The sequence below is a fragment of the Cervus elaphus genome, chromosome 19 (assembly GCF_910594005.1).
Source record: "Cervus elaphus chromosome 19, mCerEla1.1, whole genome shotgun sequence".
Lineage (NCBI taxonomy): Eukaryota > Metazoa > Chordata > Mammalia > Artiodactyla > Cervidae > Cervus > Cervus elaphus.
In genome coordinates, this window is record NC_057833.1 from 26,040,743 (window position 1) to 26,061,993 (window position 21,251).

The 21,251-nt window shown below is 41.6% G+C and overlaps 1 protein-coding gene across 4 annotated transcripts in view; it reads left to right on the forward strand.

Annotated features, from left to right (window-relative positions):
• The first annotated feature begins 479 nt into the window (after positions 1-479).
• The window catches only part of NLGN1 (neuroligin 1), an 894,249-nt gene continuing 873,477 nt past the window's right edge, over positions 480-21,251 (forward strand). For 2 of the 4 annotated variants that reach the window (XM_043875129.1, XM_043875131.1), the window contains exon 1: positions 480-1,233. The gene's annotated coding sequence lies outside the window, so the exon portion shown is untranslated. Of the gene's footprint in view, positions 1,234-2,326; positions 3,043-21,251 lie in introns of those variants that run through there. The other 2 variants (XM_043875132.1, XM_043875133.1) reach the window with 2 other exon arrangements.

Below are 21,251 nucleotides of genomic sequence, written 5' to 3' on the forward strand. Positions count from 1 at the left end.
CCAACTCCTCACTCTCAGTCACCAAGACGAAAACGCCTGGAAGGAAAGCATCAGGATGCGTAGAACAGAGAAACTCATCGCATCGGAGGCCTCGCAGCTTGCCGGCCGCGCGGTTCACTCGCCCGCTCTGGCAAGGGGTTCGGAGAACGTCACACGTGACGCCGGGGGCCCTTCACCCCTCCTGCCGCCGCGGGCGCTGCGGGTGCTGAGGGCGGAGGATGCTCGGTCGCTGCTGGAGGAGGGAGGGAGGAGGGCGGAACTTGTAAAAAGGGAAGGACCACGACCCGCATCACGTCTGCCACCGCTGGACCCATGCCCCCGAGGCCCACCCTCACGGCGATCGTGGCTCCGGCCCGGGGGAGGGGGCTTGCAGGGAAGGGACTGCTGTGCAATAAACGGGGCGCAGAGAGAGTGGCGGGGGAGGGAATCGTGGCTCTGCGGGGGCAGGACGGGGTCGGGAGGATGGGTCTAGCTTGATTCAGACTCCTGCACCCAGCAACGCCACAGAGAGGGGGGAGAGAGGGAGAGGAGGTTGTGCTGTGTGTGTGCCCGCGTGGGTGCGCGCGGGTGTGTGTGTGTGTGCGCGCGTGTCTACAGGTAGCAGCGGCGGCGGCGGGGACCGGAGCAGGGGACGCGTCTGCAGCCACCTCCTCGACTGTGATTTTCGGAGGCGACTGCTCACTTAGCTGACGGATCTGTACCCTCGGGAGATCGTCTCATCCTCTCCATTTCCACGCGTCTTAGTCGTCTTCCAGTTTCAAGTGTGTGCTTTGGGTATTTTATTTTTAATTTTTTTTTTTCCTTCTCCCTCTAAATCTTCTCGGGAATTCTGCATATTGAAGCAGGTGGCTCCTGGTACGAAATCTTTGGATACATTTGGCTTGCCAAGTTTTTCCTTTCCCCGTCCCCTCCCGCTTTCAGAGGCATCTGTGGTGCTCTTCTTTTTGGATTTATACGCAGAAAACGTATATATGTTTATATACCGACCGCATAATATATAAATACATAAACGCGTGCCCAAGCGCTGGGTTTTCGTCTCTCTTCGCGACAAAGCGGAATGTTTCGGAGCGGATGGATAACGAGAACAGTATTAACATTCTTTTGAGCCTGTTTTTTCCAAAGGGGAGGGAGAGGGAAGAATTGTTTAACATTCGGCCATCGTTTGGCTGCACACTAAGCATCGCGAAGTATTTATGGTTGCAGATGAGGTGCAAACGGGGCTTAGAGAGAAAGGTAAGGGAGCTTCCTGCGTCCACGGAGCTCCGGCGTTTTCCTGAATCTCGGGGATTGCCGAGAACTTCCTACTCCTCGCCTCTCCCTCGTCTACCCCACCTCCACCCACCCTGCCCTGCTCTCTCCTCCTCACGCTAAACCCTTTTTCAATTCCGTCGGGTTGGGGCGGGGGCGGGAGAAGAGGGTTGCTGGGGGTGGTAACGTCGGTTAGAGTTTAAATGCTTCTCTCTCCCTGCCCCCCCATCCCCCGCCTCTCTCTCCCCCCTCTTCCTCCCTCCCTTCTCCCAGCCGAGTAACTGAGTTTCCCAATCCCCTTTTAGCTGTTTTAGGAAGTCGTTGCATCGTTTTGGAAAAGAATGCTACCTAGATAGCTGTTTTAAACGTTTCTTGGTGCCAACCCCTCACCTCTATCCTCTGACGAAAATAAAACCAATAAAAAATGATGAACTTTAATGAACTGGGTGGTTTCTTTAGCACTGGGGGTCGTGGAACCTCCCAGATTGTTATTTTCCGGTAACGAACAGCCAGTACCTCTAGACGACTCCGCCGCGGAGGAAATTCAGCTTCCATTTCTTTCTGGCAGTTCATTGACTTGGAGGGTCATTTACCAGAGTTGAGCGAGATAGAGCGGAGTCTAGTCTAGGCAAAACTACACGACACTTAATTCCTTTTAAAATCCACCCTGCACAACACGGTCAGTCCCTGTTTAACTCTGTTCAGGGGAAGCGTTTTCAGACTCGACCTTCTGGGGAGAGGTGGGAACTTGCCCTTATTTTCCCTTTCCTCCTTCCAGCCTCCTTCCTCCTCCGTTCCCAGCTCGCGCCCCGGCACTTTGTAAATTGCCCCCTTTGCCCACACCTCCTGGTGGGTGTTCTCCGCTCTTCTCCGCTCCTGCCCCCTCCGTCCTGTCCTTACTGGCGTTTAAGAAGCTAATGCGTCTCCTCTCTGCCTGGGCTCCCGCTCCCCCCGCCCCGCGCCGCCCCCCGCGCTCCCCACCTGCCCCGGCTCGCCGCGCCCCTCCTCCCCGCCTCGCGCGGCGCCCTGACCCTTCCGAGCCCGCGTCCGGGTCTGCGGGCCGGGGGGCGTCGTGTCGGCGCGCCGACGACTCGGCGGCGACGCGGAGCGCGCGGCGCGGTTGTGAGTACAGACCGCCGGGAAGGCGAGCCAGAGTAGGGCCAAGAGGCCGGGGGAGCCCGTCCGAGCCGGAGAGCCCCGAGAGAAGGCAGGAAGCGAGAGCGAGGCGCGCACGCCGCCCGAGCTCCGGCGGACGAGTGCAGTCGCCTCCGACGCCTTAGAGCGGCGCCCCAGTCGCTGCAGCCTTTCACCCTAGAGCGGTGTCCAGGGACCAGAGACCGGGAGCCGAGAAATCGGCAGAGAGGTACCGAAGCGTTAGGGAAAAGATTACCAGAGAGCGGGGAGGGTTTCCTGGCGAAACGCGGAGGCTGAGCAGATGGAGGAACAATGCCTCCTCCGCGAGAAAACCCTCGCTTGAGGCCGGGGCGGAGCGCCGAGGAGCTGCCTCCAGCCTCGGGCTCTCCCTCCCGGGCCCTCCGGCTCGTTCTGGGGCCGGTGCAGCCTTGTAGTTTGACAGGGCTAGGAAAGTTGCTCTTCCCCACATTTCCTGCGAAGTGGTTTTCAGATCTGCGTGGTTCCGGTCGAGATGTCACTCCGTAGATCCCCCGCGAAGAGCAGCTAATAGATTATGCATTGTGGGGCAGTCGAGTCCCCCGGGCAGAACAGAGAGGGAGTCCAAACATTTCCAACCTTCTCCTTCGGCTCCTGGCTCCTGACCGGCCAGCCCAATGCTTTGTGAGTAGAAATGAAAAGCCACCTGCAGTGAATTTAAAATTATTTAGGTTGCGATTTTCCAGTGGGAATGATTTATTCCAGAAGAGGTTGTTAGAGTGTTGTAGAGATGAGGAAAATTCTGTGTCTAATATTTGATTCATTTGTGATCATTCTTAATCATGAGTAGTTGCTCTCCACAAAGGTATTATACTATTTCTTTTTTCATTTCCAGGACCATAGTGATACATATAAGACTTAGGAAACATAAATTCGGATAACTAACCTCGTGTCTGTTACTCTGCCATTTTATAGATACTTCATATACTTTTTCCTTCTTTTTATACTGAAACTACAGTAGACTATTTTTGCTTAAATAAATGATCATGCCGCCCATGAAGATTCCAGTCATATTTCTCAAAAATTAATTGTGTTTAATTATAAATAGGATCGTAGATATAAAAATATCACTTGGGAAAGGTGGAGGTACATGTGTGTGAAAGGTATAATATGCCTCAGCATTTCAATCAGCCTAACAGAACACCAGCTTTCTGAAATGAGCTCAGAAGCAAGGGCCATGCACGTACTTAAAATATTAAATGTTAAGTACAAAAACATTAGGTTTACCGTGCCCTTGGCAGAGAATGAATATAAGTCTACCTGCTCAGCGGAGTGATGGAGTGATTCACAGAGCAAGTGGAAGTTAATCATTACTCAGGCCTTCCGATTACATGGTTTGATGAAAAGAAGTAACTGTTATCTGTAAGCCTGCTATTCTACAGTTAGTCTTTCCAATCCTCTTAACATAAGCAGAAATTGAGGGAGTCAGTCTTTCAGCCTACTGTAGTAGACTTCCTGCAGTGTAGGTTTTCAGAAAAGCCCTCTGAAGCAACTCTCCTTTCCATAGTCACCCTCCTTCCACTCTAAAGTACTTTCAGTCTTTTATTCCCTTAGTGGGGCTTCATTTTGCGAATTTTTCCTTTATGTTTAGGCATAACATATTTTCAAATACAAATGTCTGAATTGTTTTGAAATTGAAGATGGAATATACATTCATAGAAGGTAGGCTGAGAACTCCTTTTGCTACAGGTAGAGTATTTGAATGTTTGATGACTCTCTTCATGGTTGGCTGAGTTCCCTGACTCTGAAGTCTCTTCCAACCCTGAAAATCTTATATTTTATTCTATTTTTATTATTTCCACATGGTTATCCAGTGACAGGGTCTATACCATCCTTCACATTGCTTTAATTAGTTACAATTTTTATAGGATAGTGAACTAGCTATAGCTAAAGAATACAGATATAAACATATGCTCCAATGTTATTGGCAACTTTCTGAGGGACAGTATTGATTAGTGGGTATAATTGATAAATACCTCTCTGGGTTTCCATGTGCTGAAACAAACCCATCTCTAACATTCTTTAAAGCAAAACATAATAATCATTTATTTTTAGAATTCTTTTTAAAAATTTTTATACAAAAGGAATTATTTTATGAATTATCTAACAAATATTAATTTGTAGTTTTTGTAAACAAAACACAATTGGAACTAACAGTAACGTCAGAAACTGCAACAGCTCAACAAAACACTTTTGCCACATTTAAGTATTTTGAAGTGAAGTTTGGTATCTATCTTATTAGAATGTAAATAGAAAGTTATGATTCCTCAATTATATTTAATTATTTGTAAATGAAATCATCCGAGACCAGTTTACCTGTTAACTATTTTTCTAAAACACAGGTATGGTCTTACAGATCTTTTATTAGCCATGGCCAGTGGCTCTTTATATTTTGGATGCTAATATCTATAATTCTGAGGGCACTCAATTCTTTTCACAGTTTACTCCCAGGTCTCCCTTTTTAGATTAAAATACCTTCCACCTGGAATTCCTCCCCAATTTGCTCTTCATTTCATTCACTTGACTCCTCCTTACCATTTTCCCCAATACTACTTGACATTTTAGGCTTCTGTGCTTTCCTTATACTAATCTTCCTTTATGGATTACTTTCTACTCTCCTCTACGCCCCCCTCTACTATCTTAACTGTAGGATGGGAAAACATTTGTTTCTTTAGAGTGCTCTTTTCTCTGTCACCCTGCTATCCTTACTGTGAGCTCCCACATGTTATCCATGCTAGGAGTAGCCCACCATTCACACTTGCTGATGATTGGCTCCCTCACTGGAGAGTAAGTTCCCAGAGGTTAAAAAATATACCTAATTTATCATTTCATTCAGAATGCTTAGCTCCATGTCTGAACGTAAAGTAGACCATAAGTGAATGATACATGTATTACTTATAAATACATTTGGCTGTGAGGCAACAGAAAATATGGCTAATAATGGATTAAGTAAATAAGAATTTATTTATCTCTCCTAATGATAAAAGGCAGGAGAAGAGAGTTGCTTAAGCATTTGAACAAGGAATCAGGCTTCATCTTTTGTGTTGGTGGTTTCCTGTGGTCCTAAGATCACTGCTGTTCCTCAGACATCATGCCTGCTTTCTAGGCCCAAAGAAGGAGGGGGTGGGGGAAGCTAACAGAGGGTCTTCTAGCTCAGGATTTCTCAACTTTGGCACTGTTGGCATTTGGGGCTCATAAGTTTTCGTTGTGTGTGTGTGAGAGGTGTCTGGTCATTTAGTAGCATCCTTGGCCTCTGCACACCCCACCTACTCACCCACCCGGTTATGACAACCAGGACTTTCTCCACAAGTTGCCAAATGTCTCTTAGAGGTAAAATCATCCTGAGTTGAGAACTTGAGAATGATTGGAGTCTGGAGGAAGGAAATTCCTCATTTCCTACTTCCCCTTTTTCTTTGCACTTCAGTGGTGGTAAGGATCTGTTTGATTTCTTGTTTAATAAATGGGAGAGGGCTCTTGATGAGATTAAAAAAAGAAAAAATGGGAGAGGAAGGACCAAACAAGCCTTCTCTTTGAGCATTTTGTCTTTCTTGTCATGTAGACATTCTCCCCATAGACTTCCATACGTACCAGAACTGTGTCAAATGGCTACTTCTAGGTACCTAACAGGTTGGGAAATGTGTCTTTCCTTTGGCATGCCACTACCTTGGAGAAGATCAGAATCTATGAAAAAAGAAGGGGAAACAGATTCGGGGCTGAAAACTAAAAGTTTTTGCCACTGTGAAAGAATAAATGAATATGTAAAATTTCACCTAAATACTTTAGAATTTAGAAAGGAGAAAAAGTAAAGAAAAAAAGTAAATAGTCGTAGAAGAGGATAGATGTAATTTTTTCACATGCTAAATATTCATAAAATAACTGTGATAAAACTGTGATTTTCTTTTTCCTCTGGATGGTAGTTTAATTGGAAAAATAATGAGCAGAATGGAGGCATCTTACTCTTCCTAACTTTGTCTTTTGGGGGGAGTCAGCACCTTGTTTTCATCAATCTGTTGAATAAAGCAATAAAGTTTGATATTCATAATTATAAATTAGATAGTCAATTATGTGAGAAATGTTGTCAAGGAAAGAAAATACGGATCTTTTGTTTTAATACTCCTTCCTAAGGCTTTTATAAAGAAAGTACATCCCAGTGATGGTATTTGCTTAATAACATTTTCTTGTTCAGGTGTGTTAGCATGGACTATAGTAACTTTAAATTAGGTGGCTTAGTTATTTATCTCAGTGTAGGTTTTTTTTTTTTTTTAAAGTTCCATTGGATACAGTAAGTATGGCTTCCCTGGTAGCACAGCTGGTAAAGATTCCACCTGTAAAGAGGAGACCCCTGTTCAATTCCTAAGTTGGGAAGATCCCCTGGAAAAGCGATAGGCTACCCACTCCAGTATTCTTGGGCTTCCTTGGGGGCTCAGTTGGTAAAGAATTCACCTGCAATCTGGGAGACCTGGATTTGATCCCTGGGTTGGGAAGATTCCCTGGAGAAGGGAATGGCTATCCACTCCAGTATTCTGGCCTGGAGAATTCCATGGACCATACAGTCCATAGAGTTGCAAAGAGTTGGACATGACTGAGCAACTGTTACTTTCATTAGGTACACTTATAGAGAAGAATTACACCTTACAAAGATGTATCAGTACTGCTGTCATGACCCATGATCTTATCTGATTGATTACAATTTTTTTCCATGAGTTTGTTGAATGCCAGGTTTTGCTCAGTTCTGTGTAGAATATAGCAATATAAAACATGATGTTTATTATGAAACTTTTGCATGTGGGCAATAAAATGCCCAATTAAAATTCTAAACAGTAAAGACTTATCTCTCAGAACAAGAATTCTAGAGTATGCTGCTGCTGCTGCTAAGTCGCTTCAGTCGTGAGCGACTCTGTGCGACCCCATAGAGGGCAGCCCACCAGGCGCCTCCGTCCCTGGGACTCTCCAGGCAAGAAGACTGGAGTGGGTTGCCATTTCCTTCTCTAGTGCATGAAAGTGAAAAGTGAAAGTGAAGTGGCTCAGTCATGTCCGACTCTTAGCGACCCCATGGACTGTAGCCTACCAGGCTCCTCCATCTATGGGATTTTCCAGGCAAGAGTACTGGAATTCTAGACTATACTGGTCTACAGTTGGCTACCTCTGGCAGCCCTTGAACTGTCAGTGCTCTGGGACAGTTGTGCTATAATTCTCTTGGCTCCCAATTTTCGAAACAAACAATATGGTTACCACAGAGCCAAACACCACCTCTTCATATAGTCTCACCCAAAGCAAAAAGAGAGGAAGTCTTCTCGGAGAAATCTCTCTTTTTATCAAAAAGGAATTTTTTTCCCAGAACCTATCAGCAGACTTCCCTTTATGTCCGATTGATTAAAACTATGACCCATCCAAAGAGATGCATTGCATGATTGGTTTTGATCAATCATGGTCTTTCCCAGGGCCTGGAGGAGAGATCTGCTTTTCCCATGGACATGGCAGTGTTACACTTAAACAAAACCAGAGCTCTTGTTAACTGACAGGAAGGAAGCAATAGTTGTAATAGGGCACCTAATATGATATGCCATAAATATTACACCCTGACCTCCTTGAAGTTCTTAATAATGTGGAATGTCTACACTGGAATTAAGTCCTCACACACACACAAGAATTAAGCAGTCCTTGGATCCGTGGATACAAAGTGTATACAGGTCAGGCTGAAAGCTTTTGATGTAGAATGATTTGCTTTCATAATGTTCCAGAGATTTTTTTGCTTTAATATTATCTGAAGAATCAGAAAATGTAGGAATGGGCCTTATATAGAAGAATTACAAACACCAAATAATACTACATTTCATGTATAAATCCAAAACCCTACATTTTCAACTTATACCTATATATCACATAACAGAAACCATAGTTAAACCAGAGCATGTTCTTCTTACATGATCTATAAGTAGCATGTAGGATCTTCTTACATGTAACGAGCATGTAAGATCTTATAATTTGTCATGTGTTTGTCATATGATCTTATAATTGTCAATTAGAAATAATATGAGAAATGACTGAAACTTTTTGCCAGTTATTCTCATGCAGAAGGACTTGATATCAGTTATGCCCAAATTGACATCACTCTCTGCTTTTGATACCTGTTCACTTAGAGAGTCTAGAAGAGGGAACTAATTTTTAGCTCACATGCCAGTATCTTGTTGAACATGATGAGTCTTTTTTTTTAGTTTTAAACAAAGAAAGCCTTATTTTCATTTTTTGGTCTGACTCCATGGAAGCTCAGAGCCAATTTTGTGTTCAGTTGAAAAAGGGGTCCTGAATTGTCTCCCTTTATCCTGTTTCATTATTTGAATCCATTGTTGAACTTAAACTTTGATTCAGTCGAGATTTGATTGTATTTGGGCTTTTTACCATCAGTTCAGTTCAGTCGCTCAGTCTTGTCCGACTCTTTGCCACCCCATGGACTGCAGCACACCAGGCCTCCCTGTCTATCACCAACTCCCGGAGTTTACTCAAACTCATACTCAAACTCATGTCCATTGCATCAGTGATGCCATCCAACCATCTCATCCTGTGTTGTCCTCTTCTCCTCCCGTCTTTAATCTTTCCCTGCATCAGGGTGTTTTGAAAAGTCAGTTGTTTGCATCAGGTGGCCAAAGTTTTGGGAGTTTCACCTTCAGCATCAGTCCTTCCAATGAATATTCATGACTAATTTCCTTTAGGATGGACTGGTTGCATCTCCTTGCAGATCTCCTTTTTATCATAAGCTGCTTCAAATTACTTTTGGAAGGAGAAAGTCTATGTATGTACATGTATACATACATGTACAAGAGTGAATGGTGTCATACATCATTCAATAAGTGTCTTTTCCTGAATGAATATATGTTGAGAAACTAGACAATATTGTGTGCAATAAACTCTTAATTATACTCCCATCAGTATGTGTAGTACGGTTTCAGGGAAAGAAGATGCTGGTGATGTCTGAGTCATTTTGACAGAGATACACGTGGTAATTTGCAGACAGGTGGAAAACTAAGGCAGGGTAGATGGAGGGTGAATGGCTGAAGTCATTTTGTTAAAGTATTTGCTTTGTGACCAGTAGAAAGGGGCAATGAAACTTTAACACCAAAGCCACAAGGTAAAAGAACCGTGAACTAAGAAAGAATGGATCTGATTTCTCTTTGTTTCAAAGCAAATTTTGTGATGGACATTGACAATCCTCTCCGTTACCTCTGGCATTTTAGAGCGTGTGTTCATAGTTACATCTTTGCCTCGGCAGTGCACTGTTTTCAGGCTCCAGGCTTGAAGCAGTTTGCCCCACAGTGACCACCTCTGACCTGGGCTCCTTGCCTCCAGGGAAACTGATTTTTGAATTAAAATGATAATTAGCAGCTCCATCTGTGTTTGGGGTCAGAAACAGATGCTTCTACTTTTTGTTTTAAGAAGGTGTATTTGAAAGTGAAAACAGTGATATAGAGTTTTAAATACAGTAGTTCACATTTTAGTGGGCATGTTTGTATCAAGTAAAGATCGTAAGAGGAGTGGGTGTTCCAGGTATCTATCTGACCACCTCTCCACTGGACGTGGCAGTGTCTTGTACTTCACCGTACTCCACTGTGACATAATTATGGTTCACAGTATTGGCCCTAAGGTACTGCAACTTCTTGAAGCTTCTCTTAGGGGATAAAATATTTAGTTACATTTAATACTTTACAAATATTTCAGTTAAACAAAGGAACCACTGATTACAGAACACATTATTTTACGTATGCTCTAGATAGAAGCAGCATCCCAATTAAATCGTTATACAGTATTTTTCTACCACTTAGGACATTATACTTTAATAAAGAGCAATTTAGACTTAAATGGATGTAGATTTTCCTAATATATTAATTTTGTGTATGTGTGAAAAGTATATTAATTAACAAACATTGGTTTAAGAATTCAAAAATTTTTGTTCTTTTTAGCTTCTCATTCTTTTGAAGAATTTTTTTGACTCAGTCATATTCATACCCATGTTTTTGCTGACAGTAGTCTGTGTGTGTGTTACTGATGCACCCTTTCTTAAGAGTACTTCATGATTGTCTTCAGGATTTCATTCCAAGCAGATGATAGCTTCTGAAAGATTTGATCCTGGTGTTATGTTGATCCTGCTAGAATGTGACAGTGGAAGATTTTCAGACAATAACCAGCTCTCATATTTCTTCTCTCAGTTGTCCTAAAGTGTCAGGAGTGATGGTAGGCTGGTCAAGGCAAGGGGAATGCAACTAATTTTTGCATACAGTCTATGGCCTCTGCTGCTGCTTGGCTGTACCGAATTATGAAATGCGTCCTGATTCTAGAGATGTTAAAGGTTAAAAAATAAGTGTGTCAGAGTCAATGAAATATGACAACTTTAATGATATATGCATCCTCACTTTTAAACAACCTACTGGAATAATGATAATTAAGCAAACTGATTAATTTCTAAGCTTTTGGATAACAGAGACTACCATGTAATTCTTAGCAAGCATGATTAGAATCTAACTTAGCCCTTTTTATTCTCTTCTTACCCTCCCGGTTTGCAGTATAGAAAATGTAGCTAGTCCTCCAAATGGATAATGGTATGATAAAAAAGCATAAGACTAGGAATCAAGAGACTTGTGTTTATAGAGCAGACTCTTCTAATAACTGTGTATGTCACTTCCTATAATCCACTTCATCTCTCTGCGCCTTGGCTTCAATGTTTACAATATATAGTTGGGACAAATTGAAATTAAATGTATCTTTTGGCCCTGATAACTGTTTTGTGTAAAGATAATCAGTAATAAGGAATGTTCACAATATTATATATATGTATATTTAAACTGGTGTTATATAAATATATAGTAATAGAAATATATTACTCTAAAGTGGTAAACTTAAGATATATAATATGCATTATATAACTTTAAGATTTTACAGCTTTTTTGGGAGGTTTACACATGTATATCTTGTTTAGAACAACTGTGAGCTGTGCAGAAAATTCAAAAGAACAGAGTTAGTATTGAGTAAACTTCTCAAACATTCTGAAATGGAACGATTACTGAATAAATCAAGGCCAAATAAAGGATGTAAAAGTGGGAAGAGGCAAGGAGGAAATGCATTTTCTATCAAGAACAAAGAAAACTTCCACAAGAAATTAACTATCACTATATACAAATGTTCTGCTTAAAAAGAGAGTCATCAGTAAAAAGCAGGAGGAAATTGGCAGGTAAAAATGAAGTTTCTTTTTTATTTTTTGTTTTATTGTTACTCAGCCACATACTACTGATTTTAAAAGATATGAATAAAAGGAAAAGGATTTTCAGCTTAGATCAGTCAGATGCTACTATTTGTGGATATATCTTGACAGTTCTTGCTGTGCAATTCCATAGGCAACAGTGTTTCTTCTGTGTATTGTATTTGAAAATTGCCACTGCTCTTAAGTGGTCAGAAAGCTGGGTACTTACTTTCTGATGAATAACAAGCTCTCCAAAGGTGTCCGCTCTCTTTTCTCTCATTGTAGCTGCAGTCATCACAAAGAAAACACGATATTGCCTTTTACCTACCTATTTTGCCATAAAAGTGAGTTGATTTATACAGTATGAAGAAACCCTTCCCTAGTTTTTTAAACTAGATATTCTTGAAACTTTTTTTTTTTAAAAAGTATGGATTATATAAGATAGAGATCCAGTATTGTTGCAAGGAGATTTTTATTGAATGTTTAAATTGTTTTAATCCTATGTGTAAATCCATTTGTCCACAAGAAAAATACTTGAGATACGAATATTTAAGGTGGAGAATACTATTAATAGTGGAGTCTCGGACTTAAAATGGGATGTTGAGATTATATTTGCACTGCAATGACTTTTTTATGGTAAAAAGGGAAAAATCACAGTTTTTGACCCCAGATGATCTGTAATGCATGTTGTGAAAGAGAGTAATTTATTTTTAAATCTTTCAGTAAATATTCAGTGGTATTTCCAGCTGAGAAACTGACTGGGCCATACTGGTTTTTTAGTCAGTTTTAGGGCATCGTTCTTAAATTGCAGGTGGCAAAACTAAGGTTGAGATAAATGACTTGCTCAGTACATACAATGATAGAACTTGCTCATGTACATGCATTGATAAATCAATCTATGTGTAATATCTTCTTGCATCAGTTTTATATACAGGACAGTAATATATACACCAACATCATATATGACATATCTGTGATTATAGAATTATTAGTTTAGAAATATAGGCAATAAGTGCCAGAAGATATAAAGAAAAGAGTTTTATTTTTAGGAAGATTTCGTGAAGAAAGTGTTACTTGAAGGAGATTGGGATGTGAATAAATGGGGAAGAGGAAGCAAAGCATTGTTTGAAAAAAAAACAGTGCAAAGTAAGAATAGGACATGTGACAGAAGCAACTGGTCATTCTAGAGTTTTTCTAAGGGAAAAGCAAAAAAACCACACCAACCCACATTGAGAAATGTTATTGTAGAAAAGAAAGAAGTGTATTCATTGAGAAAATTCATCTCATTCTGACCTGTGTTCAGTAGTTTGGCTTAGGACCTGTGCAGATCAGAAATATCAATAATGTATTTATCCTGAGATAAACAGGTCTTTGAAAAAACTAGTCCATATTTCTTATATAAGAAGAAACTCATTTCTGCCAGAAAACAAATTACATTATTTGAAATGGAAAATACAACTTTCTGAATGTGTGTTTATGCATGTAAGTGATTGATACCAAATCAACTTGAGATCATTTGATTGTCATCAAATTCTTATAAAGAGATTCTTATCATAACCTGACCTGGGTTCCCTCTCCCTAGGAAGCCCTGGCGACATTCTGTCTCTCCAAACGTACCTTCTTTCCCAAGCTCCCTTTCAATATAATGCTCCAGTTAGTCCTTTCAGATCTGCTGATTATAGCACACTTATTGAAATGCCCTATTTGCTTAAGAGAGAGAGGGTCTAATTGGTCCTAATTTGCCTTTTAATACCCAGCAATCATCCTCATCATCACTTAAAAAATTGTACCATTTCTAAGATCTAAGAGGTGCAATTTCAAGTGAGATATATTCCTTAGTTTCTACGAAATTGCACACGAAATCAACATGTCCCTCCTGACTTTCCTTGAATCCACTCTCTGTAAAAACAGCAGCTCATTTTGGGAATCAGTGGGTAGAATAACCAGCACCCAGGGAACAAGGAAGGAATCAGTCAGAAGAGCATGAGCATGTTTTCTATAGAACTCCATAAACAAGGTCATAATTTCTCATGAATCGGTGCATTACGACTCTGCCAGTCAGAAATACACTGGGAATAGCCTTGGTATTCAGCTTAGAATGTCATTCCCTCACTGGTGTTCTTTAAAACTCTAAAGGAGTATGAGGCTTCACAGAACCACCTCTCCTCCTGGGGCCCTGTCTGTACCCTGCAAACCCATAAAGAACAAGAGTGTGAGGCCTGGAAAATCAGTTTAAATTGGGACCATTGCCAGTGAGATGAAGCCTCTGTTCATGCCAGATGCTTACCAGAAGAATCTTTTAGGGCTCTAGAGAGAGGCCAAGAGGCAATCCCTGGAAAGGATGGGGGATTGAGGAGCTGAGGCATGGGAAAGGGACTGAAAAATGAACAAGACTCAGGAGAAGGAACTTATTCTGCCCCACTCTTTAGCCTCACTTATGGACAGAGGAGCCTGGTGGGCTACAGTTCATGGGGTCGCAAAGAGTCAGACACAGAGTCAGACTAAGCGATTGAGCATGCATGAGTGCTTTAGCCTCAGAGGTGATCCTGTGGCCAAGCAGTACAAAATGCGTGATTCTGTGTAGTCTTCACTCTTTCATTGATTTAGTTTATGTATCTGTCCAAATACATGTGAGAGTTGGACTATAAAGAAAGCTGAGCACCGAAGAATTGATGGTTTTGGACTATGTTGTTGGAGAAGACTCTTGAGAGTCCCTTGGACTGCAAGGAGATCCAGCCAGTCAATCCTAAAGGAAATCAGTCTTGAATATTCATTGGAAGGACTGATGTTGAAGCTGAAACTCCAATACTTTGGCCACCTGATGCGAAGGGCTGACTCATTTGAAAAGACCCTCATGCTGGGAATGATTGAAGGCAGGAGCCGAATGGAATGACAGAGGATGAGATGGTTGGATGGCATCACTGACTCAATAGACATGAGTTTGAGTAAACTCCAGGAGTTGGTGATGGACAGGGAGGCCTGGTGTGCTGCAGTCCCTGGGGTCACAAAGAGTCGGACACGACTGAGCGACTGAACTGATCTGTCCAAAAGGGTTGATATTGTCAACTTCATATGGTAGCATTACATGAAATAATGTAATATAGCTTAAAAAATGTCCAAAAGTGTTACTACCATGATAATCCTCCACAAATATGTAAAAACACAGTCTCTGCTTACTCAGTAATAGCCATTTAGTACACATTTTTTGTATAATAGGTCAGACACAGTGCTCAGCACAGTGGAGAAGGCAAAGATAAGTCAGACTCTGTCTCAAGAGATTAAGGGGATCTTTCTTTGTGCCTTCTGAGCCTTTGAAATTAGACTGTAGAGTGTTCTACATCATTGTTTTGGCTAATGCAAGGAAGATAAGGCTGTTTTTATTTTCCAAGCACATGGAAGGAAGGGAAAAGCATTTTAAAATTGTGAAATTGGCAGCTTCAAAAAAATTCAAGGACTCCATCAGCATTAGAATGTGAAAACATTTGAGTCATACGCTTGCTAGGGAGTGAGTGTTTAATAGGCGCCTTTGTAAAATCTCCAAACGAAGCTGTATCATTTTCTATACATGCTTAAATCTCTTAATTACAAAGCAACTTTAATTATACATAAAGTATGCCTCTTCAATCATGTTTTAATCACACATGAAAAAAATGAAATTTATCCCAAAGTTATTTTCTGCATTTCAATTCTGATTTTTAAACTCTGGCATATTCTGTACCAAAAAAAATTGCATTAAGCTAATGTTTATGCTTGCACATAATCCCACACTTTCAAGGCAACACTTAAAATATTCAGAAGAGCTTCACAAGAGGGAGTAGTTTAATTCTGTTGTTGACTCAGAGCCATTGTTCTTCACAGTTACAGCTCCGCTGGCATAGGCTGCATATGGTCACTTGTTTCTCAGTGTATAGAGTGATAATGCATTAACATTCCGGCTGATGGGAAGCTATGCTGTGCTTTAGAGAAGTATATCGAGGAGGATGTATGGCCTCTTGGAAAGAAAGGAGGACAAAATCAACATGGAAGAGCCTGCAGATTGCAGATGGGCTTTGACTAATCACCGTGGCTTTACAATGCGGAGACTGACCTAGGCGCCTAGACTTCAAACCTTGGCTGTCTTTGGGTAGAGCTTATTTTGAAAGAGCAGTCATTGGAGACAACTGTGGACTGCAGCCATGAAAGGAGATTTTGCCAGCTTCTTCCCCACTGCCATTCAGAGGTGCTGTTCTAGAGCCCTCAGTTGCCTCTTACACGACTATTTATGACCCCGTGTTTGCTCTAATTACTACTATGTAGGTCACAAGTCAGAGTGGAGTCCAGGGCTGGCGACTTCATGGCTGCATGGAGGTCCATTACAAGTACTTAAATAGTTTCTTGGGGCATTAGCATTTTCAGCAACAACAACAAGGATGGGGGTCTCTGGCCAGGGCTCAGTGAACATGACTTTTCTTTTACCTTGTGTAGTACTCTTTGGTATATATGAAGTAAAGGAAAAAAGGCCAAGGAAGAAATTGTGTCTCTTCTCATATCAGAAAAGATGTCAACCTCTGTCTAATTGTATTCCAAGTGGGATTGTATCCCAAGAAACCTTTCAAGAGATACAGGCCCTCAGGGCTTCTCCTTACCTTTTCCAGCAACTGATTTGGTTTCCATCTGTGGCTGTGACTTAAAAGAGACAAAACAAAACAAAACCAGTACTATTACCAGCACCAGAGGGAGCCACTTGCACAGTTTTGTCTGAAGCATCAGCAAAGCTGACACTAATGCTTGATATGCAGAAATATTAAGATTTTATTGTATTTTCTAAAAAGAATAGCAGAAAAGTTGATGATATGTAAAATCTGTTAGCAGCAATTCCAAATTATGGGACTAGTAGCAACCACTTCATTTCTCGCACTTGAAATATTTGCCAATGGTAATTGCCTGGCTGCTGTCCAGAAAGTAAATCATATTTCAAAATGTTAAATAATATTTGGAGCAAGAGGTATTCTGTCTGATCCTACCATTGTCCCTTTGCAGAAAACTATCAGCAAGTTTGTATGTTTGAAACTTATGCCAGTTTACTGTTTTTGTAATGTAAATTATGCTACCAAAAATAAAAATGAAGAAGAAAATTCTGCATGCACATTCTGGTGCTCAAACACATACTGTCTATCTCACATACACACACACACTCATAAATAAACATGCAAACAGACACACACAAACACATGCACACACATGTTTGCACTAGTGAATTTGTTGTAAAACCAGGGTTACTTTAAGGACATCCGGTAAACTTGTCTTTTGAGTCCCACAGTGGGAAAGAGGAAAATCTTTACACCAAAAAGAAAATAGAAGGCACGTAACTTCATTAGCACACTGACCTTTTTTTTGAAGAAACAGTCAAATGCATACAGTTCTGAGGATAGTCTCTTAAATACCACGCTGACAAAATATTTCAGGAAAATGTATCGATTCCAACTGTCTCATCTCGGATGGGAGGTTTCTAGGTCTTCTGCTGTTTTATCTTTGCCAGTTCTAATCCGAATCATAAAAACATTGGAAAGGGGAAATTGCTTTAGTTCTTTGAACAAAAAGGGCTTTATTCTTAACAGTCTCCGGCACCCCCTAGCCTTGATCACATCAGGTAAATCTCATTGCACAGAATCACAAGAAAAAATGATTCTATAAAGTGAGATGATCTCTGTTGGCTCAGGTAATGGCACTTTCTTGACCTGATTACAATAAAGTCTGCAGTCCATAATGCTGACAATGAATGCTTTCTTAGGTTCCTTTCCAGGTAATAGTCATCTTCTTCAAGACAGTACTTGATTATTTGTGGTTTGTGCTACAGATGGGAAGGAGGGAATGAGAGTGAAGATTAGTTGCACTTGACTCTCTGGCAGGGCTTATTCTTCTTTCTTTACAACCACCTTTCATTCTCTTCCTGCATTGCCACCCCAGCCAAACTACTCCCTTGAGGAACTACTCGTATTTAATCAGTGAGGGAAGTGGCTGAGGGCTGGGGGCAGTTAATGTGATCTGAACTAATGTCCTTCTGCCTGTGGGACTTTAGTCATGCAAATTTGCCTCCAAGTCAGAGAAACAGGTATTGCTTACTTTCTCGGTGTTTTTCCTTCCTATCCATCCATCTATCTGTCTATCAATGCATCCCTGTCTATTTTATATTTCATTTTTAAAGCTTCCAAGTCCTGAAAGGGGGACGCATACTCAGGAAAGGATCCACAGGAATTTTGCCATCTGTCAGGCGTCTGTCTGGTGTCCAGTAGCATGTCCTCATGGAGCCTTGGCCCCCAGATGTCTAGAGAAGTTCTGTGTCAAGTGAGAAGGCCTGAATCTGAAAAAATCAGGTGACCTACCCACTCCATGGGCCAGAAGGGAGAAAGAGACCTCCTCTCCCTGGGAAGAAGATGGGGGGGGGCGGGTGGGAAGCAGCAGTGATGGTAGGGTGGAAGGCAGTCATCAAAGGCAGAGGGGTTGGTGTGAGATTTGGACAGAGAAGGTGCCTCAGACTACCTCAGTGGTGTCTCCATGCTTAGGTTTCATGGGGACGTTTGACATATCGGAACAGGAAGCCCAGAGAAGGGGGTATGTAGGACCTGAAGTGGTCTTTCTCACACCTTGTTGTCCCTGAGCTATGTCTTACAGCAGCATCTAGCTGTACCACTGGCTTAAGAGAAAGACAGAGGAATGCCTGAGCATTGATGTGCATGTGAGAAGGCAGGTACTTACTGTAAAGTACCTGTCGTATTCTGTTTGGACTGCTGTAATAAAGATACCATAGACTGGGTGGCTTAACAAACAAAAATTTTTTTTTCATACTTCCTGGAGGCTGGGGAACCCCAAATCGGGGCACCAACAGATTCAGTATTTGGCGAGGGTTTACTTCCTGATTCATAGACAGATGTCTCCGAGGGTGCTTCTTATAAGGGCACTAAACTCATTTGTGAGGACTCCACCCTCATGATCTTATCACTTCTCAAATCTTCTGCCTCCAAATATCATTACATTGGTGATTAGGTTTCAACCTGTGAATTTGGGAGGAACACAAACATTCAGTCTATAACAGTGTCTCCTAGAGAAGGGAATAACTACCCACTCTAGTATTCTTGCCTGGAGAATCCCATGGATGGAAGGGCCTGGCGGGCTACAAGTCCTTGGGGTCTTACAAAGAGTTGGACATGACTGAGTGACTTTCACTCTTAGTAGTAGTATGCAAAAATCTGGGTGAGGGAAGAATGAGTAGAAGGCCCAGTTTCTGCTCAGGAATGATTAGAAGTCTAGATTTGATTTGGACTGGAGAAGGAATAATCCTCAGGCAGCTAGGATACCAATGGACTTAAGGGCTAGGTGTTTTGCTTTTTTTTTTCCTTTTTAATCTTCCCAGAATTACTGCCATACTTGGTTTAGCAGAGGGTACATTGAGGCTTCAGTTTGCCAACTCAGAGGGAAGTCAGGAGCTTTCAGTTCACTTCAGTTCAGTCGCTCAGTCAGGTCCGACTCTTAGCAACCCCATGCCAGCATGGCAGGGGTTCCCTGTCCATCACCAACTCCCAGAGTCTACCCAAACCCATGTCCATTGAGTCAGTGATGCCATCTAACCATCTCATCCTCTGTCGTCCCCTTCTCCTCTTGCCTTCAATCTTTCCCAGCATCAGGGTCTTTTCAAATGAGTCAGCTCTTTGCATCAGGTGGCCAAAGTATTGGAGCTTCAGCTTCAGCATCAGTTCTGCAAATGAATATTCAGGGCTGATTTCCTTTAGGATGAACTGTTTGGATCTTCTTGCAGTCCAAGGGACTCTCAAGAGTCTTCTCCAGCACTACAGTTCAAAAGCATCAATTCTTCAGTGCTCAGCTTTCTTTATAGTCCAACTCTCACATCCATACATGACTCCTGGAAAAGCCATAGCCTTGATTAGATGGACCTTTGTTGGCAAAGTAATGTCTCTGCTTTTTAATATACTGTCTAGGTTGGTCATAGCTTTTCTCCAGAGCAAGTATCTTTTAATTTCATGGCTGCAGTCACCATCTGCAGTGATTTTGGAGCCAAAAAAAATTAAGCCTCTCACTGTTTCCATTGTCTCCCCATCTATTTGCCGTGAAGTGATGGGACTGTATGCCATGATCTTAGTTTTCTGAATGTTGAGTTTTAAGCCAACTTTTTCACTCTGCTCTTTCACTTTCATCAAGAGGCTCTTTAGTTCTTCACTTTCTGCCATAAGGGTGGTGTCACCTGTGTATCTGAGGTTATTGATATTTCTCCTGGAAATCTTGATTCCAGCTTGTGCTTCATCCAGCCCGACATTTCACATGATATACTCTGCACATAAGTTAAATAAGCAGAGTGACAATATATAGCCTTGACGTACTCCTTTCCTGAATTTGAACCAGTCTGTTGTTCCATGTCCAGTTCTAACTGTTGCTTCTTGACCTGCATACAGGTTTCTCAGGAGGCAGGTCAGGTGGTCTGGTATTCGCATCTCTTTAAGAATTTTCCACAGTTGTGATCTACACAGTCAAAGGCTTTGGTGTAGTCAATAAAGCAGAAGTAGATGTTTTTCTGGAACTCTCTTGCTTTTTTGATGATCCAACGGATGTTGGCACTTTGATCTCTGGTTCCTCTGCCTTTTCTAAATCCAGCTTGAACATCTGGAAGTTCATGGTTCATGTACTGTTGAAGCCTAGCTTGGAGAATTTTGAGCATTACTTTGCTAGAGTGTGAGATGAGTGCAATTGTGTGGTAGTTTGAACTGAGAGGGAAGTCAGGAGCTTTAGATAAGAAATTAGAATGACATTGTGTGTTGTATTACTCTTTGTTTCCCTCTTCGATTAGCAGTAAAACCCTTGAAAGGAGAATGACCTGCATATTTATATCTTCCGGGAGTGCCAGGAAGGAGGATTTGGGGAGCAACATCTGAGTTTGAAGTCAGATTTGTTGGAACAGGACCGCAAGGGGTGGAGTGAGTAGTGTTGAGAAGGCTGAACGTGTGGGACCTAAAAAGATAAACAGTATGAGATATGAAATCTGACATGGGAAAGGATTCTGGGCGTTAACAGGGGAGAGTCCCTAAGACATCCACATATGAAGAGGTCCATCCTTGAAATCTAAACAAATTGAAATAAGAACTTAAAATAGGATGCAGAAGGAAACGAGGGGCACTCAAGCAGGAAACTACAAAATAAAACTTTTCTTTGGCCTTTGGTTCAATGTCGGTCAAGCTAAATCAATACTTGGAGTATCTTGAAAACCACACTTGGTTTTCAAGCTAATTGTGATTAAAGGGTGATTTTAGATATTTAGATTTAACATTCCTTCAAATAATTATAGTAACTCAGTGGTATATAGTTAAATTCTGGACCTTCAAGTGATGCTTTCAGCAAAACCCTTTTGTCAAGTGTAAAATGGGCAAATTTATAGCTCCCGGTTGTATAGGCATTGCTATTTAAATCTAAGGAGATGGCAGGGGATTGGAGGGGGGCAATAATTTAAGGCAATTGACAGGCATTATATCTCTTTCTCTGATCCTTATTTATTTATCTTTTAGTCCTCAACAAGTAATTTTAACAGTATGAAGACAAACCTTGGTTGTTCCTAGAAGTC